We start from the raw sequence: 26626 nt of genomic DNA, 5'->3' as shown, positions 1-26626 counted from the left end.
TCAAGAGAAAGGATCAACTCTGCTAGTTGAGGACCCATATCCTAAATAAGTTTCTGAGAATGCTTCTGTCTCTTTCTTATAGGAAGATATTTCAGTTTTCACCGAAGGGCTGAATGCGTTCGAAATGTCCACTTCCAGATACTACAGAAAGAGTGTTTCAAACCTGCTCTTTGAAAGGGAATGTTCAGCTCTGTGACTTGAATGCAGATGTCACAAAGTAGTTTCTGACAGTGCTTCTGTCTTGAATTTAGATGAAGATATTCCCTTTTCCAACGAAATCGTTAGAGCTATAAAAATATCCACTTGCAGATTCTACAAAAAGGGTGTTTCCAAACTGCCCTATCAAAAGAAACGTTGAACCCTGTTAGTTGAGGATACACATCACAAAGTAGTTTCTGAGAATGCTTGTGTCTAGATTTTATATGAAGATATTCCTATTTCCAACTAAATCTTCACAGTTATCCAAATATCCACTTGCAGATTTTACAAAAAGACTGTTTCCAAACTGCTGTTTCAAAGAAAAGTCGAACTGTGTTTGTTGAGGACACTCATCACAAAGAAGTTTCTGAGAATGCTTCTGTCTAGATTTCATATGAAGATATTCCCGTTTCCACCGAAATCATTAGAGCTATCCAAATACCCACTTACAGATTCTACAAAAAGAGTGTTACCAATCTGCTCTATCAAATGAAAGGTTCAACTTCGTTAGTTGAGGACACACATCATAAAGAAGTTTCTGAGAATGCTTCTGTCTGGATTTTATATGAAGATATTCCGTTTCCAACGAAATCTTCACAGTTATCCAAATATCAACTTGCAGATTCTACAAAAAGTGTGTTTCCAAACTACTGTATCAAAAGAAAGGATCAACTCTGTTAGTTGAGGACACACATCACAAAGAAGTTTCTGAGAATGCTTCTGTCTAGATTTTATATGAAGATATTCCCGTTTCCAACGAAATCTTCACAGTTATCCAAATATCCACTTGCAGATTCTACAAAAAGAGTGTTTGCAAACTGCTGTATCAAAAGAAAGGATGAACTGTGTTAGCTGAGGACACTCATCAAGAAGAAGTTTCTGAGCATGCTTCGGTCTAGATTTCATATGAAGATATCCCCGTTTCCAACGAAATCATTAGCTCTATCAAAATATCCACTTACAGATTCTACAAAAAGAGTGTTTCCAAACTCCTCTATCAAAAGAAAAGTTCAACTCCTTTAGTTGAGGACACACATCACAAAGAAGTTTCTGAGAATGCTTCTGTCTAGATTTTATATGAAGATATTCCCTTTTCCAATGAAATCTTCAGAGTCATCCAAATATCCACTTGCAGCTTCTACAAAAAGAGTTTTTCTAAACTGCTGTATCCAAAGAAAGTTTCATCTCTGTTAGTTGAGGACACACATCCCAAATAAGTTTCTGAGAATGCTTCTGTCTCGTTTTTATGGGAAGATATTTCCCTTTTCACCTTAGGCCTGAGAGCGCTCGAAATCTCCACTTGCAGATACTACAGAAAGAGTGTTCCAAACCTGCTCTAAGAAAGGGAATGTTCAGCTCAGTGAGTTCAATGCAGATATCACAAAGTAGTTTCTGAGAGAGCTTCTGTCTAGATTTTAGATGAAGATATTCCCGTTTCCAATGAAATCGTTAGAGCTATCCAAATATCCACTTGCAGATTCTACAAAAAGTGTGTTTCCAAACTGCTGTAACAAAGGAAAGGTTGAAATCTGTTAGTTGAGGACACACACCACAAAAAAGTTTCTGAGAACGCTTCTGTCTAGATTCTATATGACGATATTCCCGTTTCCAATGAAATCTTCACAGTTATTCAAATATCCACTTGCAGATTCTACAAAAAGAGTGTTTCCAAACTGCTCTATCAAAAGAAAGGTTCAACTCCGTTAGTTGAGGACACACGTCACAAAGAAGTTTCTGAGAATGCTTCTGTCTCGTTTTTATGGGAAGATATTTCAGTTTTCACCGTAGGCCGGAATGCGCTCGAAATGTCCACTTGCAGATACTACAGAAAGAGTGTTCCAAACCTTCTCTAAGAAAGGGAATCTTCAGCTTTGTGAGTTGAATGCAGATATCACAAAGTAGTTTCTGAGAGTGCTTCTGTCTAGATTTTAGATGAAGATATTCCCGTTTCCAACGAAATCGTTAGAGCTATCCAAATATCTACTTGCAGATTCTACAAAAAGAGTGGTTCCAAACTACTCTATGAAAAGAAAGGTTGAACTCTGTTAGATGAGGACACACATCACAAAGAAGTTTCTGAGAATGCTTCTGTCTAGATTTTATATGAAGATGTTCCCGTTTCCAACGAAATCTTCACATTAAACAAAATATCCACTTGCAGGTTCTACAAAAAGAGTGTTTCCAAACTGCTGTATCAAAGGAAAGGTTGTACTCTGTTAGTTGAGGACACACATCACAAAAAAGTTTCTGAGAATGCTTCTGTCTAGATTTTATATGAAGATATTCCCGTTTCCAACGAAATCTTCACAGTTATTCAAGTATCCACTTGCAGATTCCACAATAAGAGTGTTTCCAAACTGCTGTATCAATAGAAAGGATCAGCTCTGGTAGTTGAGGACACACATCCTAAAGAAGTTTCTGAAAATCCTTCTGTCTCTTTTTTATGGGAAGATATTTCAGTTTTCACCGTAGGCCTTAATGCGCTCGAAATGTCCACTTCCAGATACTACAGAAAGAGTGTTTCAAACCTGCTCTATGAAAGGGAATGTTCCGCTCTGTGACTTGAATGCAGATATCAGAAAGTAGTTTCTGACAGTGCTTCTGTCTAGAATTTAGATGAAGATATTCCCGTTTCCAACGAAATCGATAGAGCTATCCAAATATCCACTTACAGATTCTACAAAAGAAGTGATTCCAAACTGCTCTATCAACAGAAAGGTTTAAGTCTGTTAGTTGAGGACACACATCACAAAGAAGTTTGTGAGAATGCTTCTGTCTAGATTTTATATGAAGATATTCCCGTTTCTAACGATATCTTCACAGTTATCCAAATATCCACTTGCAGATTCTTCAAAAAGTGTGTTTCCAAACTGCTGTATCAAAAGATAGGTTCAACTCTGTCAGTTGAGGACACTCATCGCAAAGAAGTTTCTGAGAATGCTTCTGTCTAGATTTCATATGAAGATACTCCCCTTTCCAACGAAATTATTACAGCTATCCAAATATCCACGGACAGATTCTACAGAAAGGGTGTTTCCAAACTGCTGTATCAAAAGAAAGGTTGAACTCCGTTAGTTGAGGACACACATCACGAAGAAGTTGCTGAGAATGCTTCTGTCTGGAATTTAGATGAAGATATTCCCGTTTCCAACGAAATCTTCACAGTTATCCAAATATCTACCAGCAGATTCTACAAAAAGTGTGTTTCCAAACTACTGTAACAAAAGAAAGGTTGAACTCTGTTAGTTGAGGACACACATCACAAAGAAGTTTCTGAGAATGCTTCTGTCTAGATTTTATATGAAGATATTCACTTTTCCATCGAAATCTTCACAGTTATCCAAATATCCACTTGCGGATTCTACAAAAAGAGTGTTTCTAAACTGCTGTATCAAAAGAAAGGTCCAACTCTGTTAGTTGAGGACACACATCCAGTATAAGTTTCAGAGAATGCTTCTGTCTCGTTTTTATGGGAAGATATTTCCCTTTTCACCGTAGGCCTGAAAGCGCTCGAAATGTCCACTTGCAGATACTACAGAAAGCGTGTTCCAAACCTGCTCTAAGAAAGAGAATCTTCAGCTTTCTGAGTTGAATGCAGATATCACAAAGTAGTTTCTGAGAGTGCTTCTGTCTAGATTTTAGATGAAGATATTCCCGTTTCCAACGAAATCGTATGAGCTATCCAAATATCCACTTGCAGATTGTACAAAAAGGTGGTTCCAAACTACTCTATCAAAAGAAATGTTGAACTCTGTTCGATGAGGACTCACATCACAAAGAAGTTTCTGATAATGCTTCTGCCTAGATTTTATATGATGATGTTCCCGTTTCCAACGAAATCTTCACATTAAACAAAATATCCACTTGCAGGTTCTACAAAAAGAGTGTTTCCAAACTGCTGTATCAACGTAAAGTTTGAACTCTGTTAGTTGAGGACACACATCACAAAAAAGTTTCTGAGAATGCTTCTGTCTAGATTTTATAAGAAGATACTCCCGTTTCCAACGAAATCTTCACAGTTATTCAAGTATCCACTTGCAGATTCCACAAAAAGAGTGTTTCCTAACTGCTGTATCAAGAGAAAGGATCAACTCTGCTAGTTGAGGACCCATATCCTAAATAAGTTTCTGAGAATGCTTCTGTCTCTTTCTTATAGGAAGATATTTCAGTTTTCACCGAAGGGCTGAATGCGTTCGAAATGTCCACTTCCAGATACTACAGAAAGAGTGTTTCAAACCTGCTCTTTGAAAGGGAATGTTCAGCTCTGTGACTTGAATGCAGATGTCACAAAGTAGTTTCTGACAGTGCTTCTGTCTTGAATTTAGATGAAGATATTCCCTTTTCCAACGAAATCGTTAGAGCTATAAAAATATCCACTTGCAGATTCTACAAAAAGGGTGTTTCCAAACTGCCCTATCAAAAGAAACGTTGAACCCTGTTAGTTGAGGATACACATCACAAAGTAGTTTCTGAGAATGCTTGTGTCTAGATTTTATATGAAGATATTCCTATTTCCAACTAAATCTTCACAGTTATCCAAATATCCACTTGCAGATTTTACAAAAAGACTGTTTCCAAACTGCTGTTTCAAAGAAAAGTCGAACTGTGTTTGTTGAGGACACTCATCACAAAGAAGTTTCTGAGAATGCTTCTGTCTAGATTTCATATGAAGATATTCCCGTTTCCACCGAAATCATTAGAGCTATCCAAATATCCACTTACAGATTCTACAAAAAGAGTGTTACCAATCTGCTCTATCAAATGAAAGGTTCAACTTCGTTAGTTGAGGACACACATCATAAAGAAGTTTCTGAGAATGCTTCTGTCTGGATTTTATATGAAGATATTCCGTTTCCAACGAAATCTTCACAGTTATCCAAATATCAACTTGCAGATTCTACAAAAAGTGTGTTTCCAAACTACTGTATCAAAAGAAAGGATCAACTCTGTTAGTTGAGGACACACATCACAAAGAAGTTTCTGAGAATGCTTCTGTCTAGATTTTATATGAAGATATTCCCGTTTCCAACGAAATCTTCACAGTTATCCAAATATCCACTTGCAGATTCTACAAAAAGAGTGTTTGCAAACTGCTGTATCAAAAGAAAGGATGAACTGTGTTAGCTGAGGACACTCATCAAGAAGAAGTTTCTGAGCATGCTTCGGTCTAGATTTCATATGAAGATATCCCCGTTTCCAACGAAATCATTAGCTCTATCAAAATATCCACTTACAGATTCTACAAAAAGAGTGTTTCCAAACTCCTCTATCAAAAGAAAAGTTCAACTCCTTTAGTTGAGGACACACATCACAAAGAAGTTTCTGAGAATGCTTCTGTCTAGATTTTATATGAAGATATTCCCTTTTCCAATGAAATCTTCAGAGTCATCCAAATATCCACTTGCAGCTTCTACAAAAAGAGTTTTTCTAAACTGCTGTATCCAAAGAAAGTTTCATCTCTGTTAGTTGAGGACACACATCCCAAATAAGTTTCTGAGAATGCTTCTGTCTCGTTTTTATGGGAAGATATTTCCCTTTTCACCTTAGGCCTGAGAGCGCTCGAAATCTCCACTTGCAGATACTACAGAAAGAGTGTTCCAAACCTGCTCTAAGAAAGGGAATGTTCAGCTCAGTGAGTTCAATGCAGATATCACAAAGTAGTTTCTGAGAGAGCTTCTGTCTAGATTTTAGATGAAGATATTCCCGTTTCCAATGAAATCGTTAGAGCTATCCAAATATCCACTTGCAGATTCTACAAAAAGTGTGTTTCCAAACTGCTGTAACAAAGGAAAGGTTGAAATCTGTTAGTTGAGGACACACACCACAAAAAAGTTTCTGAGAACGCTTCTGTCTAGATTCTATATGACGATATTCCCGTTTCCAATGAAATCTTCACAGTTATTCAAATATCCACTTGCAGATTATACAAAAAGAGTGTTTCCAAACTGCTCTATCAAAAGAAAGGTTCAACTCCGTTAGTTGAGGACACACGTCACAAAGAAGTTTCTGAGAATGCTTCTGTCTCGTTTTTATGGGAAGATATTTCAGTTTTCACCGTAGGCCGGAATGCGCTCGAAATGTCCACTTGCAGATACTACAGAAAGAGTGTTCCAAACCTTCTCTAAGAAAGGGAATCTTCAGCTTTGTGAGTTGAATGCAGATATCACAAAGTAGTTTCTGAGAGTGCTTCTGTCTAGATTTTAGATGAAGATATTCCCGTTTCCAACGAAATCGTTAGAGCTATCCAAATATCAACTTGCAGATTCTACAAAAAGAGTGGTTCCAAACTACTCTATGAAAAGAAAGGTTGAACTCTGTTAGATGAGGACACACATCACAAAGAAGTTTCTGAGAATGCTTCTGTCTAGATTTTATATGAAGATGTTCCCGTTTCCAACGAAATCTTCACATTAAACAAAATATCCACTTGCAGGTTCTACAAAAAGAGTGTTTCCAAACTGCTGTATCAAAGGAAAGGTTGTACTCTGTTAGTTGAGGACACACATCACAAAAAAGTTTCTGAGAATGCTTCTGTCTAGATTTTATATGAAGATATTCCCGTTTCCAACGAAATCTTCACAGTTATTCAAGTATCCACTTGCAGATTCCACAATAAGAGTGTTTCCAAACTGCTGTATCAATAGAAAGGATCAGCTCTGGTAGTTGAGGACACACATCCTAAAGAAGTTTCTGAAAATCCTTCTGTCTCTTTTTTATGGGAAGATATTTCAGTTTTCACCGTAGGCCTTAATGCGCTCGAAATGTCCACTTCCAGATACTACAGAAAGAGTGTTTCAAACCTGCTCTATGAAAGGGAATGTTCCGCTCTGTGACTTGAATGCAGATATCAGAAAGTAGTTTCTGACAGTGCTTCTGTCTAGAATTTAGATGAAGATATTCCCGTTTCCAACGAAATCGATAGAGCTATCCAAATATCCACTTACAGATTCTACAAAAGAAGTGATTCCAAACTGCTCTATCAACAGAAAGGTTTAAGTCTGTTAGTTGAGGACACACATCACAAAGAAGTTTGTGAGAATGCTTCTGTCTAGATTTTATATGAAGATATTCCCGTTTCTAACGATATCTTCACAGTTATCCAAATATCCACTTGCAGATTCTTCAAAAAGTGTGTTTCCAAACTGCTGTATCAAAAGATAGGTTCAACTCTGTCAGTTGAGGACACTCATCGCAAAGAAGTTTCTGAGAATGCTTCTGTCTAGATTTCATATGAAGATACTCCCCTTTCCAACGAAATTATTACAGCTATCCAAATATCCACGGACAGATTCTACAGAAAGGGTGTTTCCAAACTGCTGTATCAAAAGAAAGGTTGAACTCCGTTAGTTGAGGACACACATCACGAAGAAGTTGCTGAGAATGCTTCTGTCTGGAATTTAGATGAAGATATTCCCGTTTCCAACGAAATCTTCACAGTTATCCAAATATCTACCAGCAGATTCTACAAAAAGTGTGTTTCCAAACTACTGTAACAAAAGAAAGGTTGAACTCTGTTAGTTGAGGACACACATCACAAAGAAGTTTCTGAGAATGCTTCTGTCTAGATTTTATATGAAGATATTCACTTTTCCATCGAAATCTTCACAGTTATCCAAATATCCACTTGCGGATTCTACAAAAAGAGTGTTTCTAAACTGCTGTATCAAAAGAAAGGTCCAACTCTGTTAGTTGAGGACACACATCCAGTATAAGTTTCAGAGAATGCTTCTGTCTCGTTTTTATGGGAAGATATTTCCCTTTTCACCGTAGGCCTGAAAGCGCTCGAAATGTCCACTTGCAGATACTACAGAAAGCGTGTTCCAAACCTGCTCTAAGAAAGAGAATCTTCAGCTTTCTGAGTTGAATGCAGATATCACAAAGTAGTTTCTGAGAGTGCTTCTGTCTAGATTTTAGATGAAGATATTCCCGTTTCCAACGAAATCGTATGAGCTATCCAAATATCCACTTGCAGATTGTACAAAAAGGTGGTTCCAAACTACTCTATCAAAAGAAATGTTGAACTCTGTTCGATGAGGACTCACATCACAAAGAAGTTTCTGATAATGCTTCTGCCTAGATTTTATATGATGATGTTCCCGTTTCCAACGAAATCTTCACATTAAACAAAATATCCACTTGCAGGTTCTACAAAAAGAGTGTTTCCAAACTGCTGTATCAACGTAAAGTTTGAACTCTGTTAGTTGAGGACACACATCACAAAAAAGTTTCTGAGAATGCTTCTGTCTAGATTTTATAAGAAGATACTCCCGTTTCCAACGAAATCTTCACAGTTATTCAAGTATCCACTTGCAGATTCCACAAAAAGAGTGTTTCCTAACTGCTGTATCAAGAGAAAGGATCAACTCTGCTAGTTGAGGACCCATATCCTAAATAAGTTTCTGAGAATGCTTCTGTCTCTTTCTTATAGGAAGATATTTCAGTTTTCACCGAAGGGCTGAATGCGTTCGAAATGTCCACTTCCAGATACTACAGAAAGAGTGTTTCAAACCTGCTCTTTGAAAGGGAATGTTCAGCTCTGTGACTTGAATGCAGATGTCACAAAGTAGTTTCTGACAGTGCTTCTGTCTTGAATTTAGATGAAGATATTCCCTTTTCCAACGAAATCGTTAGAGCTATAAAAATATCCACTTGCAGATTCTACAAAAAGGGTGTTTCCAAACTGCCCTATCAAAAGAAACGTTGAACCCTGTTAGTTGAGGATACACATCACAAAGTAGTTTCTGAGAATGCTTGTGTCTAGATTTTATATGAAGATATTCCTATTTCCAACTAAATCTTCACAGTTATCCAAATATCCACTTGCAGATTTTACAAAAAGACTGTTTCCAAACTGCTGTTTCAAAGAAAAGTCGAACTGTGTTTGTTGAGGACACTCATCACAAAGAAGTTTCTGAGAATGCTTCTGTCTAGATTTCATATGAAGATATTCCCGTTTCCACCGAAATCATTAGAGCTATCCAAATATCCACTTACAGATTCTACAAAAAGAGTGTTACCAATCTGCTCTATCAAATGAAAGGTTCAACTTCGTTAGTTGAGGACACACATCATAAAGAAGTTTCTGAGAATGCTTCTGTCTGGATTTTATATGAAGATATTCCGTTTCCAACGAAATCTTCACAGTTATCCAAATATCAACTTGCAGATTCTACAAAAAGTGTGTTTCCAAACTACTGTATCAAAAGAAAGGATCAACTCTGTTAGTTGAGGACACACATCACAAAGAAGTTTCTGAGAATGCTTCTGTCTAGATTTTATATGAAGATATTCCCGTTTCCAACGAAATCTTCACAGTTATCCAAATATCCACTTGCAGATTCTACAAAAAGAGTGTTTGCAAACTGCTGTATCAAAAGAAAGGATGAACTGTGTTAGCTGAGGACACTCATCAAGAAGAAGTTTCTGAGCATGCTTCGGTCTAGATTTCATATGAAGATATCCCCGTTTCCAACGAAATCATTAGCTCTATCAAAATATCCACTTACAGATTCTACAAAAAGAGTGTTTCCAAACTCCTCTATCAAAAGAAAAGTTCAACTCCTTTAGTTGAGGACACACATCACAAAGAAGTTTCTGAGAATGCTTCTGTCTAGATTTTATATGAAGATATTCCCTTTTCCAATGAAATCTTCAGAGTCATCCAAATATCCACTTGCAGCTTCTACAAAAAGAGTTTTTCTAAACTGCTGTATCCAAAGAAAGTTTCATCTCTGTTAGTTGAGGACACACATCCCAAATAAGTTTCTGAGAATGCTTCTGTCTCGTTTTTATGGGAAGATATTTCCCTTTTCACCTTAGGCCTGAGAGCGCTCGAAATCTCCACTTGCAGATACTACAGAAAGAGTGTTCCAAACCTGCTCTAAGAAAGGGAATGTTCAGCTCAGTGAGTTCAATGCAGATATCACAAAGTAGTTTCTGAGAGAGCTTCTGTCTAGATTTTAGATGAAGATATTCCCGTTTCCAATGAAATCGTTAGAGCTATCCAAATATCCACTTGCAGATTCTACAAAAAGTGTGTTTCCAAACTGCTGTAACAAAGGAAAGGTTGAAATCTGTTAGTTGAGGACACACACCACAAAAAAGTTTCTGAGAACGCTTCTGTCTAGATTCTATATGACGATATTCCCGTTTCCAATGAAATCTTCACAGTTATTCAAATATCCACTTGCAGATTCTACAAAAAGAGTGTTTCCAAACTGCTCTATCAAAAGAAAGGTTCAACTCCGTTAGTTGAGGACACACGTCACAAAGAAGTTTCTGAGAATGCTTCTGTCTCGTTTTTATGGGAAGATATTTCAGTTTTCACCGTAGGCCGGAATGCGCTCGAAATGTCCACTTGCAGATACTACAGAAAGAGTGTTCCAAACCTTCTCTAAGAAAGGGAATCTTCAGCTTTGTGAGTTGAATGCAGATATCACAAAGTAGTTTCTGAGAGTGCTTCTGTCTAGATTTTAGATGAAGATATTCCCGTTTCCAACGAAATCGTTAGAGCTATCCAAATATCAACTTGCAGATTCTACAAAAAGAGTGGTTCCAAACTACTCTATGAAAAGAAAGGTTGAACTCTGTTAGATGAGGACACACATCACAAAGAAGTTTCTGAGAATGCTTCTGTCTAGATTTTATATGAAGATGTTCCCGTTTCCAACGAAATCTTCACATTAAACAAAATATCCACTTGCAGGTTCTACAAAAAGAGTGTTTCCAAACTGCTGTATCAAAGGAAAGGTTGTACTCTGTTAGTTGAGGACACACATCACAAAAAAGTTTCTGAGAATGCTTCTGTCTAGATTTTATATGAAGATATTCCCGTTTCCAACGAAATCTTCACAGTTATTCAAGTATCCACTTGCAGATTCCACAATAAGAGTGTTTCCAAACTGCTGTATCAATAGAAAGGATCAGCTCTGGTAGTTGAGGACACACATCCTAAAGAAGTTTCTGAAAATCCTTCTGTCTCTTTTTTATGGGAAGATATTTCAGTTTTCACCGTAGGCCTTAATGCGCTCGAAATGTCCACTTCCAGATACTACAGAAAGAGTGTTTCAAACCTGCTCTATGAAAGGGAATGTTCCGCTCTGTGACTTGAATGCAGATATCAGAAAGTAGTTTCTGACAGTGCTTCTGTCTAGAATTTAGATGAAGATATTCCCGTTTCCAACGAAATCGATAGAGCTATCCAAATATCCACTTACAGATTCTACAAAAGAAGTGATTCCAAACTGCTCTATCAACAGAAAGGTTTAAGTCTGTTAGTTGAGGACACACATCACAAAGAAGTTTGTGAGAATGCTTCTGTCTAGATTTTATATGAAGATATTCCCGTTTCTAACGATATCTTCACAGTTATCCAAATATCCACTTGCAGATTCTTCAAAAAGTGTGTTTCCAAACTGCTGTATCAAAAGATAGGTTCAACTCTGTCAGTTGAGGACACTCATCGCAAAGAAGTTTCTGAGAATGCTTCTGTCTAGATTTCATATGAAGATACTCCCCTTTCCAACGAAATTATTACAGCTATCCAAATATCCACGGACAGATTCTACAGAAAGGGTGTTTCCAAACTGCTGTATCAAAAGAAAGGTTGAACTCCGTTAGTTGAGGACACACATCACGAAGAAGTTGCTGAGAATGCTTCTGTCTGGAATTTAGATGAAGATATTCCCGTTTCCAACGAAATCTTCACAGTTATCCAAATATCTACCAGCAGATTCTACAAAAAGTGTGTTTCCAAACTACTGTAACAAAAGAAAGGTTGAACTCTGTTAGTTGAGGACACACATCACAAAGAAGTTTCTGAGAATGCTTCTGTCTAGATTTTATATGAAGATATTCACTTTTCCATCGAAATCTTCACAGTTATCCAAATATCCACTTGCGGATTCTACAAAAAGAGTGTTTCTAAACTGCTGTATCAAAAGAAAGGTCCAACTCTGTTAGTTGAGGACACACATCCAGTATAAGTTTCAGAGAATGCTTCTGTCTCGTTTTTATGGGAAGATATTTCCCTTTTCACCGTAGGCCTGAAAGCGCTCGAAATGTCCACTTGCAGATACTACAGAAAGCGTGTTCCAAACCTGCTCTAAGAAAGAGAATCTTCAGCTTTCTGAGTTGAATGCAGATATCACAAAGTAGTTTCTGAGAGTGCTTCTGTCTAGATTTTAGATGAAGATATTCCCGTTTCCAACGAAATCGTATGAGCTATCCAAATATCCACTTGCAGATTGTACAAAAAGGTGGTTCCAAACTACTCTATCAAAAGAAATGTTGAACTCTGTTCGATGAGGACTCACATCACAAAGAAGTTTCTGATAATGCTTCTGCCTAGATTTTATATGATGATGTTCCCGTTTCCAACGAAATCTTCACATTAAACAAAATATCCACTTGCAGGTTCTACAAAAAGAGTGTTTCCAAACTGCTGTATCAACGTAAAGTTTGAACTCTGTTAGTTGAGGACACACATCACAAAAAAGTTTCTGAGAATGCTTCTGTCTAGATTTTATAAGAAGATACTCCCGTTTCCAACGAAATCTTCACAGTTATTCAAGTATCCACTTGCAGATTCCACAAAAAGAGTGTTTCCTAACTGCTGTATCAAGAGAAAGGATCAACTCTGCTAGTTGAGGACCCATATCCTAAATAAGTTTCTGAGAATGCTTCTGTCTCTTTCTTATAGGAAGATATTTCAGTTTTCACCGAAGGGCTGAATGCGTTCGAAATGTCCACTTCCAGATACTACAGAAAGAGTGTTTCAAACCTGCTCTTTGAAAGGGAATGTTCAGCTCTGTGACTTGAATGCAGATGTCACAAAGTAGTTTCTGACAGTGCTTCTGTCTTGAATTTAGATGAAGATATTCCCTTTTCCAACGAAATCGTTAGAGCTATAAAAATATCCACTTGCAGATTCTACAAAAAGGGTGTTTCCAAACTGCCCTATCAAAAGAAACGTTGAACCCTGTTAGTTGAGGATACACATCACAAAGTAGTTTCTGAGAATGCTTGTGTCTAGATTTTATATGAAGATATTCCTATTTCCAACTAAATCTTCACAGTTATCCAAATATCCACTTGCAGATTTTACAAAAAGACTGTTTCCAAACTGCTGTTTCAAAGAAAAGTCGAACTGTGTTAGTTGAGGACACTCATCACAAAGAAGTTTCTGAGAATGCTTCTGTCTAGATTTCATATGAAGATATTCCCGTTTCCACCGAAATCATTAGAGCTATCCAAATACCCACTTACAGATTCTACAAAAAGAGTGTTACCAATCTGCTCTATCAAATGAAAGGTTCAACTTCGTTAGTTGAGGACACACATCATAAAGAAGTTTCTGAGAATGCTTCTGTCTGGATTTTATATGAAGATATTCCGTTTCCAACGAAATCTTCACAGTTATCCAAATATCAACTTGCAGATTCTACAAAAAGTGTGTTTCCAAACTACTGTATCAAAAGAAAGGATCAACTCTGTTAGTTGAGGACACACATCACAAAGAAGTTTCTGAGAATGCTTCTGTCTAGATTTTATATGAAGATATTCCCGTTTCCAACGAAATCTTCACAGTTATCCAAATATCCACTTGCAGATTCTACAAAAAGAGTGTTTGCAAACTGCTGTATCAAAAGAAAGGATGAACTGTGTTAGCTGAGGACACTCATCAAGAAGAAGTTTCTGAGCATGCTTCGGTCTAGATTTCATATGAAGATATCCCCGTTTCCAACGAAATCATTAGCTCTATCAAAATATCCACTTACAGATTCTACAAAAAGAGTGTTTCCAAACTCCTCTATCAAAAGAAAAGTTCAACTCCTTTAGTTGAGGACACACATCACAAAGAAGTTTCTGAGAATGCTTCTGTCTAGATTTTATATGAAGATATTCCCTTTTCCAATGAAATCTTCAGAGTCATCCAAATATCCACTTGCAGCTTCTACAAAAAGAGTTTTTCTAAACTGCTGTATCCAAAGAAAGTTTCATCTCTGTTAGTTGAGGACACACATCCCAAATAAGTTTCTGAGAATGCTTCTGTCTCGTTTTTATGGGAAGATATTTCCCTTTTCACCTTAGGCCTGAGAGCGCTCGAAATCTCCACTTGCAGATACTACAGAAAGAGTGTTCCAAACCTGCTCTAAGAAAGGGAATGTTCAGCTCAGTGAGTTCAATGCAGATATCACAAAGTAGTTTCTGAGAGAGCTTCTGTCTAGATTTTAGATGAAGATATTCCCGTTTCCAATGAAATCGTTAGAGCTATCCAAATATCCACTTGCAGATTCTACAAAAAGTGTTTTTCCAAACTGCTGTAACAAAGGGAAGGTTGAAATCTGTTAGTTGAGGACACACACCACAAAAAAGTTTCTGAGAACGCTTCTGTCTAGATTCTATATGACGATATTCCCGTTTCCAATGAAATCTTCACAGTTATTCAAATATCCACTTGCAGATTCTACAAAAAGAGTGTTTCCAAACTGCTCTATCAAAAGAAAGGTTCAACTCCGTTAGTTGAGGACACACGTCACAAAGAAGTTTCTGAGAATGCTTCTGTCTCGTTTTTATGGGAAGATATTTCAGTTTTCACCGTAGGCCGGAATGCGCTCGAAATGTCCACTTGCAGATACTACAGAAAGAGTGTTCCAAACCTTCTCTAAGAAAGGGAATCTTCAGCTTTGTGAGTTGAATGCAGATATCACAAAGTAGTTTCTGAGAGTGCTTCTGTCTAGATTTTAGATGAAGATATTCCCGTTTCCAACGAAATCGTTAGAGCTATCCAAATATCTACTTGCAGATTCTACAAAAAGAGTGGTTCCAAACTACTCTATGAAAAGAAAGGTTGAACTCTGTTAGATGAGGACACACATCACAAAGAAGTTTCTGAGAATGCTTCTGTCTAGATTTTATATGAAGATGTTCCCGTTTCCAACGAAATCTTCACATTAAACAAAATATCCACTTGCAGGTTCTACAAAAAGAGTGTTTCCAAACTGCTGTATCAAAGGAAAGGTTGTACTCTGTTAGTTGAGGACACACATCACAAAAAAGTTTCTGAGAATGCTTCTGTCTAGATTTTATATGAAGATATTCCCGTTTCCAACGAAATCTTCACAGTTATTCAAGTATCCACTTGCAGATTCCACAATAAGAGTGTTTCCAAACTGCTGTATCAATAGAAAGGATCAGCTCTGGTAGTTGAGGACACACATCCTAAAGAAGTTTCTGAAAATCCTTCTGTCTCTTTTTTATGGGAAGATATTTCAGTTTTCACCGTAGGCCTTAATGCGCTCGAAATGTCCACTTCCAGATACTACAGAAAGAGTGTTTCAAACCTGCTCTATGAAAGGGAATGTTCCGCTCTGTGACTTGAATGCAGATATCAGAAAGTAGTTTCTGACAGTGCTTCTGTCTAGAATTTAGATGAAGATATTCCCGTTTCCAACGAAATCGATAGAGCTATCCAAATATCCACTTACAGATTCTACAAAAGAAGTGATTCCAAACTGCTCTATCAACAGAAAGGTTTAAGTCTGTTAGTTGAGGACACACATCACAAAGAAGTTTGTGAGAATGCTTCTGTCTAGATTTTATATGAAGATATTCCCGTTTCTAACGATATCTTCACAGTTATCCAAATATCCACTTGCAGATTCTTCAAAAAGTGTGTTTCCAAACTGCTGTATCAAAAGATAGGTTCAACTCTGTCAGTTGAGGACACTCATCGCAAAGAAGTTTCTGAGAATGCTTCTGTCTAGATTTCATATGAAGATACTCCCCTTTCCAACGAAATTATTACAGCTATCCAAATATCCACGGACAGATTCTACAGAAAGGGTGTTTCCAAACTGCTGTATCAAAAGAAAGGTTGAACTCCGTTAGTTGAGGACACACATCACGAAGAAGTTGCTGAGAATGCTTCTGTCTGGAATTTAGATGAAGATATTCCCGTTTCCAACGAAATCTTCACAGTTATCCAAATATCTACCAGCAGATTCTACAAAAAGTGTGTTTCCAAACTACTGTAACAAAAGAAAGGTTGAACTCTGTTAGTTGAGGACACACATCACAAAGAAGTTTCTGAGAATGCTTCTGTCTAGATTTTATATGAAGATATTCACTTTTCCATCGAAATCTTCACAGTTATCCAAATATCCACTTGCGGATTCTACAAAAAGAGTGTTTCTAAACTGCTGTATCAAAAGAAAGGTCCAACTCTGTTAGTTGAGGACACACATCCAGTATAAGTTTCAGAGAATGCTTCTGTCTCGTTTTTATGGGAAGATATTTCCCTTTTCACCGTAGGCCTGAAAGCGCTCGAAATGTCCACTTGCAGATACTACAGAAAGCGTGTTCCAAACCTGCTCTAAGAAAGAGAATCTTCAGCTTTCTGAGTTGAATGCAGATATCACAAAGTAGTTTCTGAGAGTGCTTCTGTCTAGATTTTAGATGAAGATATTCCCGTTTCCAACGAAATCGTATGAGCTATCCAAATATCCACTTGCAGATTGTACAAAAAGGTGGTTCCAAACTACTCTATCAAAAGAAATGTTGAACTCTGTTCGATGAGGACTCACATCACAAAGAAGTTTCTGATAATGCTTCTGCCTAGATTTTATATGATGATGTTCCCGTTTCCAACGAAATCTTCACATTAAACAAAATATCCACTTGCAGGTTCTACAAAAAGAGTGTTTCCAAACTGCTGTATCAACGTAAAGTTTGAACTCTGTTAGTTGAGGACACACATCACAAAAAAGTTTCTGAGAATGCTTCTGTCTAGATTTTATAAGAAGATACTCCCGTTTCCAACGAAATCTTCACAGTTATTCAAGTATCCACTTGCAGATTCCACAAAAAGAGTGTTTCCTAACTGCTGTATCAAGAGAAAGGATCAACTCTGCTAGTTGAGGACCCATATCCTAAATAAGTTTCTGAGAATGCTTCTGTCTCTTTCTTATAGGAAGATATTTCAGTTTTCACCGAAGGGCTGAATGCGTTCGAAATGTCCACTTCCAGATACTACAGAAAGAGTGTTTCAAACCTGCTCTTTGAAAGGGAATGTTCAGCTCTGTGACTTGAATGCAGATGTCACAAAGTAGTTTCTGACAGTGCTTCTGTCTTGAATTTAGATGAAGATATTCCCTTTTCCAACGAAATCGTTAGAGCTATAAAAATATCCACTTGCAGATTCTACAAAAAGGGTGTTTCCAAACTGCCCTATCAAAAGAAACGTTGAACCCTGTTAGTTGAGGATACACATCACAAAGTAGTTTCTGAGAATGCTTGTGTCTAGATTTTATATGAAGATATTCCTATTTCCAACTAAATCTTCACAGTTATCCAAATATCCACTTGCAGATTTTACAAAAAGACTGTTTCCAAACTGCTGTTTCAAAGAAAAGTCGAACTGTGTTAGTTGAGGACACTCATCACAAAGAAGTTTCTGAGAATGCTTCTGTCTAGATTTCATATGAAGATATTCCCGTTTCCACCGAAATCATTAGAGCTATCCAAATACCCACTTACAGATTCTACAAAAAGAGTGTTACCAATCTGCTCTATCAAATGAAAGGTTCAACTTCGTTAGTTGAGGACACACATCATAAAGAAGTTTCTGAGAATGCTTCTGTCTGGATTTTATATGAAGATATTCCGTTTCCAACGAAATCTTCACAGTTATCCAAATATCAACTTGCAGATTCTACAAAAAGTGTGTTTCCAAACTACTGTATCAAAAGAAAGGATCAACTCTGTTAGTTGAGGACACACATCACAAAGAAGTTTCTGAGAATGCTTCTGTCTAGATTTTATATGAAGATATTCCCGTTTCCAACGAAATCTTCACAGTTATCCAAATATCCACTTGCAGATTCTACAAAAAGAGTGTTTGCAAACTGCTGTATCAAAAGAAAGGATGAACTGTGTTAGCTGAGGACACTCATCAAGAAGAAGTTTCTGAGCATGCTTCGGTCTAGATTTCATATGAAGATATCCCCGTTTCCAACGAAATCATTAGCTCTATCAAAATATCCACTTACAGATTCTACAAAAAGAGTGTTTCCAAACTCCTCTATCAAAAGAAAAGTTCAACTCCTTTAGTTGAGGACACACATCACAAAGAAGTTTCTGAGAATGCTTCTGTCTAGATTTTATATGAAGATATTCCCTTTTCCAATGAAATCTTCAGAGTCATCCAAATATCCACTTGCAGCTTCTACAAAAAGAGTTTTTCTAAACTGCTGTATCCAAAGAAAGTTTCATCTCTGTTAGTTGAGGACACACATCCCAAATAAGTTTCTGAGAATGCTTCTGTCTCGTTTTTATGGGAAGATATTTCCCTTTTCACCTTAGGCCTGAGAGCGCTCGAAATCTCCACTTGCAGATACTACAGAAAGAGTGTTCCAAACCTGCTCTAAGAAAGGGAATGTTCAGCTCAGTGAGTTCAATGCAGATATCACAAAGTAGTTTCTGAGAGAGCTTCTGTCTAGATTTTAGATGAAGATATTCCCGTTTCCAATGAAATCGTTAGAGCTATCCAAATATCCACTTGCAGATTCTACAAAAAGTGTGTTTCCAAACTGCTGTAACAAAGGGAAGGTTGAAATCTGTTAGTTGAGGACACACACCACAAAAAAGTTTCTGAGAACGCTTCTGTCTAGATTCTATATGACGATATTCCCGTTTCCAATGAAATCTTCACAGTTATTCAAATATCCACTTGCAGATTCTACAAAAAGAGTGTTTCCAAACTGCTCTATCAAAAGAAAGGTTCAACTCCGTTAGTTGAGGACACACGTCACAAAGAAGTTTCTGAGAATGCTTCTGTCTCGTTTTTATGGGAAGATATTTCAGTTTTCACCGTAGGCCGGAATGCGCTCGAAATGTCCACTTGCAGATACTACAGAAAGAGTGTTCCAAACCTTCTCTAAGAAAGGGAATCTTCAGCTTTGTGAGTTGAATGCAGATATCACAAAGTAGTTTCTGAGAGTGCTTCTGTCTAGATTTTAGATGAAGATATTCCCGTTTCCAACGAAATCGTTAGAGCTATCCAAATATCAACTTGCAGATTCTACAAAAAGAGTGGTTCCAAACTACTCTATGAAAAGAAAGGTTGAACTCTGTTAGATGAGGACACACATCACAAAGAAGTTTCTGAGAATGCTTCTGTCTAGATTTTATATGAAGATGTTCCCGTTTCCAACGAAATCTTCACATTAAACAAAATATCCACTTGCAGGTTCTACAAAAAGAGTGTTTCCAAACTGCTGTATCAAAGGAAAGGTTGTACTCTGTTAGTTGAGGACACACATCACAAAAAAGTTTCTGAGAATGCTTCTGTCTAGATTTTATATGAAGATATTCCCGTTTCCAACGAAATCTTCACAGTTATTCAAGTATCCACTTGCAGATTCCACAATAAGAGTGTTTCCAAACTGCTGTATCAATAGAAAGGATCAGCTCTGGTAGTTGAGGACACACATCCTAAAGAAGTTTCTGAAAATCCTTCTGTCTCTTTTTTATGGGAAGATATTTCAGTTTTCACCGTAGGCCTTAATGCGCTCGAAATGTCCACTTCCAGATACTACAGAAAGAGTGTTTCAAACCTGCTCTATGAAAGGGAATGTTCCGCTCTGTGACTTGAATGCAGATATCAGAAAGTAGTTTCTGACAGTGCTTCTGTCTAGAATTTAGATGAAGATATTCCCGTTTCCAACGAAATCGATAGAGCTATCCAAATATCCACTTACAGATTCTACAAAAGAAGTGATTCCAAACTGCTCTATCAACAGAAAGGTTTAAGTCTGTTAGTTGAGGACACACATCACAAAGAAGTTTGTGAGAATGCTTCTGTCTAGATTTTATATGAAGATATTCCCGTTTCTAACGATATCTTCACAGTTATCCAAATATCCACTTGCAGATTCTTCAAAAAGTGTGTTTCCAAACTGCTGTATCAAAAGATAGGTTCAACTCTGTCAGTTGAGGACACTCATCGCAAAGAAGTTTCTGAGAATGCTTCTGTCTAGATTTCATATGAAGATACTCCCCTTTCCAACGAAATTATTACAGCTATCCAAATATCCACGGACAGATTCTACAGAAAGGGTGTTTCCAAACTGCTGTATCAAAAGAAAGGTTGAACTCCGTTAGTTGAGGACACACATCACGAAGAAGTTGCTGAGAATGCTTCTGTCTGGAATTTAGATGAAGATATTCCCGTTTCCAACGAAATCTTCACAGTTATCCAAATATCTACCAGCAGATTCTACAAAAAGTGTGTTTCCAAACTACTGTAACAAAAGAAAGGTTGAACTCTGTTAGTTGAGGACACACATCACAAAGAAGTTTCTGAGAATGCTTCTGTCTAGATTTTATATGAAGATATTCACTTTTCCATCGAAATCTTCACAGTTATCCAAATATCCACTTGCGGATTCTACAAAAAGAGTGTTTCTAAACTGCTGTATCAAAAGAAAGGTCCAACTCTGTTAGTTGAGGACACACATCCAGTATAAGTTTCAGAGAATGCTTCTGTCTCGTTTTTATGGGAAGATATTTCCCTTTTCACCGTAGGCCTGAAAGCGCTCGAAATGTCCACTTGCAGATACTACAGAAAGCGTGTTCCAAACCTGCTCTAAGAAAGAGAATCTTCAGCTTGCTGAGTTGAATGCAGATATCACAAAGTAGTTTCTGAGAGTGCTTCTGTCTAGATTTTAGATGAAGATATTCCCGTTTCCAACGAAATCGTATGAGCTATCCAAATATCCACTTGCAGATTGTACAAAAAGGTGGTTCCAAACTACTCTATCAAAAGAAATGTTGAACTCTGTTCGATGAGGACTCACATCACAAAGAAGTTTCTGATAATGCTTCTGCCTAGATTTTATATGATGATGTTCCCGTTTCCAACGAAATCTTCACATTAAACAAAATATCCACTTGCAGGTTCTACAAAAAGAGTGTTTCCAAACTGCTGTATCAACGTAAAGTTTGAACTCTGTTAGTTGAGGACACACATCACAAAAAAGTTTCTGAGAATGCTTCTGTCTAGATTTTATAAGAAGATACTCCCGTTTCCAACGAAATCTTCACAGTTATTCAAGTATCCACTTGCAGATTCCACAAAAAGAGTGTTTCCTAACTGCTGTATCAAGAGAAAGGATCAACTCTGCTAGTTGAGGACCCATATCCTAAATAAGTTTCTGAGAATGCTTCTGTCTCTTTCTTATAGGAAGATATTTCAGTTTTCACCGAAGGGCTGAATGCGTTCGAAATGTCCACTTCCAGATACTACAGAAAGAGTGTTTCAAACCTGCTCTTTGAAAGGGAATGTTCAGCTCTGTGACTTGAATGCAGATGTCACAAAGTAGTTTCTGACAGTGCTTCTGTCTTGAATTTAGATGAAGATATTCCCTTTTCCAACGAAATCGTTAGAGCTATAAAAATATCCACTTGCAGATTCTACAAAAAGGGTGTTTCCAAACTGCCCTATCAAAAGAAACGTTGAACCCTGTTAGTTGAGGATACACATCACAAAGTAGTTTCTGAGAATGCTTGTGTCTAGATTTTATATGAAGATATTCCTATTTCCAACTAAATCTTCACAGTTATCCAAATATCCACTTGCAGATTTTACAAAAAGACTGTTTCCAAACTGCTGTTTCAAAGAAAAGTCGAACTGTGTTAGTTGAGGACACTCATCACAAAGAAGTTTCTGAGAATGCTTCTGTCTAGATTTCATATGAAGATATTCCCGTTTCCACCGAAATCATTAGAGCTATCCAAATACCCACTTACAGATTCTACAAAAAGAGTGTTACCAATCTGCTCTATCAAATGAAAGGTTCAACTTCGTTAGTTGAGGACACACATCATAAAGAAGTTTCTGAGAATGCTTCTGTCTGGATTTTATATGAAGATATTCCGTTTCCAACGAAATCTTCACAGTTATCCAAATATCAACTTGCAGATTCTACAAAAAGTGTGTTTCCAAACTACTGTATCAAAAGAAAGGATCAACTCTGTTAGTTGAGGACACACATCACAAAGAAGTTTCTGAGAATGCTTCTGTCTAGATTTTATATGAAGATATTCCCGTTTCCAACGAAATCTTCACAGTTATCCAAATATCCACTTGCAGATTCTACAAAAAGAGTGTTTGCAAACTGCTGTATCAAAAGAAAGGATGAACTGTGTTAGCTGAGGACACTCATCAAGAAGAAGTTTCTGAGCATGCTTCGGTCTAGATTTCATATGAAGATATCCCCGTTTCCAACGAAATCATTAGCTCTATCAAAATATCCACTTACAGATTCTACAAAAAGAGTGTTTCCAAACTCCTCTATCAAAAGAAAAGTTCAACTCCTTTAGTTGAGGACACACATCACAAAGAAGTTTCTGAGAATGCTTCTGTCTAGATTTTATATGAAGATATTCCCTTTTCCAATGAAATCTTCAGAGTCATCCAAATATCCACTTGCAGCTTCTACAAAAAGAGTTTTTCTAAACTGCTGTATCCAAAGAAAGTTTCATCTCTGTTAGTTGAGGACACACATCCCAAATAAGTTTCTGAGAATGCTTCTGTCTCGTTTTTATGGGAAGATATTTCCCTTTTCACCTTAGGCCTGAGAGCGCTCGAAATCTCCACTTGCAGATACTACAGAAAGAGTGTTCCAAACCTGCTCTAAGAAAGGGAATGTTCAGCTCAGTGAGTTCAATGCAGATATCACAAAGTAGTTTCTGAGAGAGCTTCTGTCTAGATTTTAGATGAAGATATTCCCGTTTCCAATGAAATCGTTAGAGCTATCCAAATATCCACTTGCAGATTCTACAAAAAGTGTGTTTCCAAACTGCTGTAACAAAGGAAAGGTTGAAATCTGTTAGTTGAGGACACACACCACAAAAAAGTTTCTGAGAACGCTTCTGTCTAGATTCTATATGACGATATTCCCGTTTCCAATGAAATCTTCACAGTTATTCAAATATCCACTTGCAGATTCTACAAAAAGAGTGTTTCCAAACTGCTCTATCAAAAGAAAGGTTCAACTCCGTTAGTTGAGGACACACGTCACAAAGAAGTTTCTGAGAATGCTTCTGTCTCGTTTTTATGGGAAGATATTTCAGTTTTCACCGTAGGCCGGAATGCGCTCGAAATGTCCACTTGCAGATACTACAGAAAGAGTGTTCCAAACCTTCTCTAAGAAAGGGAATCTTCAGCTTTGTGAGTTGAATGCAGATATCACAAAGTAGTTTCTGAGAGTGCTTCTGTCTAGATTTTAGATGAAGATATTCCCGTTTCCAACGAAATCGTTAGAGCTATCCAAATATCTACTTGCAGATTCTACAAAAAGAGTGGTTCCAAACTACTCTATGAAAAGAAAGGTTGAACTCTGTTAGATGAGGACACACATCACAAAGAAGTTTCTGAGAATGCTTCTGTCTAGATTTTATATGAAGATGTTCCCGTTTCCAACGAAATCTTCACATTAAACAAAATATCCACTTGCAGGTTCTACAAAAAGAGTGTTTCCAAACTGCTGTATCAAAGGAAAGGTTGTACTCTGTTAGTTGAGGACACACATCACAAAAAAGTTTCTGAGAATGCTTCTGTCTAGATTTTATATGAAGATATTCCCGTTTCCAACGAAATCTTCACAGTTATTCAAGTATCCACTTGCAGATTCCACAATAAGAGTGTTTCCAAACTGCTGTATCAATAGAAAGGATCAGCTCTGGTAGTTGAGGACACACATCCTAAAGAAGTTTCTGAAAATCCTTCTGTCTCTTTTTTATGGGAAGATATTTCAGTTTTCACCGTAGGCCTTAATGCGCTCGAAATGTCCACTTCCAGATACTACAGAAAGAGTGTTTCAAACCTGCTCTATGAAAGGGAATGTTCCGCTCTGTGACTTGAATGCAGATATCAGAAAGTAGTTTCTGACAGTGCTTCTGTCTAGAATTTAGATGAAGATATTCCCGTTTCCAACGAAATCGATAGAGCTATCCAAATATCCACTTACAGATTCTACAAAAGAAGTGATTCCAAACTGCTCTATCAACAGAAAGGTTTAAGTCTGTTAGTTGAGGACACACATCACAAAGAAGTTTGTGAGAATGCTTCTGTCTAGATTTTATATGAAGATATTCCCGTTTCTAACGATATCTTCACAGTTATCCAAATATCCACTTGCAGATTCTTCAAAAAGTGTGTTTCCAAACTGCTGTATCAAAAGATAGGTTCAACTCTGTCAGTTGAGGACACTCATCGCAAAGAAGTTTCTGAGAATGCTTCTGTCTAGATTTCATATGAAGATACTCCCCTTTCCAACGAAATTATTACAGCTATCCAAATATCCACGGACAGATTCTACAGAAAGGGTGTTTCCAAACTGCTGTATCAAAAGAAAGGTTGAACTCCGTTAGTTGAGGACACACATCACGAAGAAGTTGCTGAGAATGCTTCTGTCTGGAATTTAGATGAAGATATTCCCGTTTCCAACGAAATCTTCACAGTTATCCAAATATCTACCAGCAGATTCTACAAAAAGTGTGTTTCCAAACTACTGTAACAAAAGAAAGGTTGAACTCTGTTAGTTGAGGACACACATCACAAAGAAGTTTCTGAGAATGCTTCTGTCTAGATTTTATATGAAGATATTCACTTTTCCATCGAAATCTTCACAGTTATCCAAATATCCACTTGCGGATTCTACAAAAAGAGTGTTTCTAAACTGCTGTATCAAAAGAAAGGTCCAACTCTGTTAGTTGAGGACACACATCCAGTATAAGTTTCAGAGAATGCTTCTGTCTCGTTTTTATGGGAAGATATTTCCCTTTTCACCGTAGGCCTGAAAGCGCTCGAAATGTCCACTTGCAGATACTACAGAAAGCGTGTTCCAAACCTGCTCTAAGAAAGAGAATCTTCAGCTTGCTGAGTTGAATGCAGATATCACAAAGTAGTTTCTGAGAGTGCTTCTGTCTAGATTTTAGATGAAGATATTCCCGTTTCCAACGAAATCGTATGAGCTATCCAAATATCCACTTGCAGATTGTACAAAAAGGTGGTTCCAAACTACTCTATCAAAAGAAATGTTGAACTCTGTTCGATGAGGACTCACATCACAAAGAAGTTTCTGATAATGCTTCTGCCTAGATTTTATATGATGATGTTCCCGTTTCCAACGAAATCTTCACATTAAACAAAATATCCACTTGCAGGTTCTACAAAAAGAGTGTTTCCAAACTGCTGTATCAACGTAAAGTTTGAACTCTGTTAGTTGAGGACACACATCACAAAAAAGTTTCTGAGAATGCTTCTGTCTAGATTTTATAAGAAGATACTCCCGTTTCCAACGAAATCTTCACAGTTATTCAAGTATCCACTTGCAGATTCCACAAAAAGAGTGTTTCCTAACTGCTGTATCAAGAGAAAGGATCAACTCTGCTAGTTGAGGACCCATATCCTAAATAAGTTTCTGAGAATGCTTCTGTCTCTTTCTTATAGGAAGATATTTCAGTTTTCACCGAAGGGCTGAATGCGTTCGAAATGTCCACTTCCAGATACTACAGAAAGAGTGTTTCAAACCTGCTCTTTGAAAGGGAATGTTCAGCTCTGTGACTTGAATGCAGATGTCACAAAGTAGTTTCTGACAGTGCTTCTGTCTTGAATTTAGATGAAGATATTCCCTTTTCCAACGAAATCGTTAGAGCTATAAAAATATCCACTTGCAGATTCTACAAAAAGGGTGTTTCCAAACTGCCCTATCAAAAGAAACGTTGAACCCTGTTAGTTGAGGATACACATCACAAAGTAGTTTCTGAGAATGCTTGTGTCTAGATTTTATATGAAGATATTCCTATTTCCAACTAAATCTTCACAGTTATCCAAATATCCACTTGCAGATTTTACAAAAAGACTGTTTCCAAACTGCTGTTTCAAAGAAAAGTCGAACTGTGTTAGTTGAGGACACTCATCACAAAGAAGTTTCTGAGAATGCTTCTGTCTAGATTTCATATGAAGATATTCCCGTTTCCACCGAAATCATTAGAGCTATCCAAATACCCACTTACAGATTCTACAAAAAGAGTGTTACCAATCTGCTCTATCAAATGAAAGGTTCAACTTCGTTAGTTGAGGACACACATCATAAAGAAGTTTCTGAGAATGCTTCTGTCTGGATTTTATATGAAGATATTCCGTTTCCAACGAAATCTTCACAGTTATCCAAATATCAACTTGCAGATTCTACAAAAAGTGTGTTTCCAAACTACTGTATCAAAAGAAAGGATCAACTCTGTTAGTTGAGGACACACATCACAAAGAAGTTTCTGAGAATGCTTCTGTCTAGATTTTATATGAAGATATTCCCGTTTCCAACGAAATCTTCACAGTTATCCAAATATCCACTTGCAGATT

Source organism: Gorilla gorilla, chromosome 23 (assembly GCF_029281585.2).
Source record: "Gorilla gorilla gorilla isolate KB3781 chromosome 23, NHGRI_mGorGor1-v2.1_pri, whole genome shotgun sequence".
Taxonomy (NCBI): domain Eukaryota; kingdom Metazoa; phylum Chordata; class Mammalia; order Primates; family Hominidae; genus Gorilla; species Gorilla gorilla.
The sequence above is the reverse complement of the archived record's forward strand: the minus strand, read 5'-3'. Positions refer to the sequence as shown.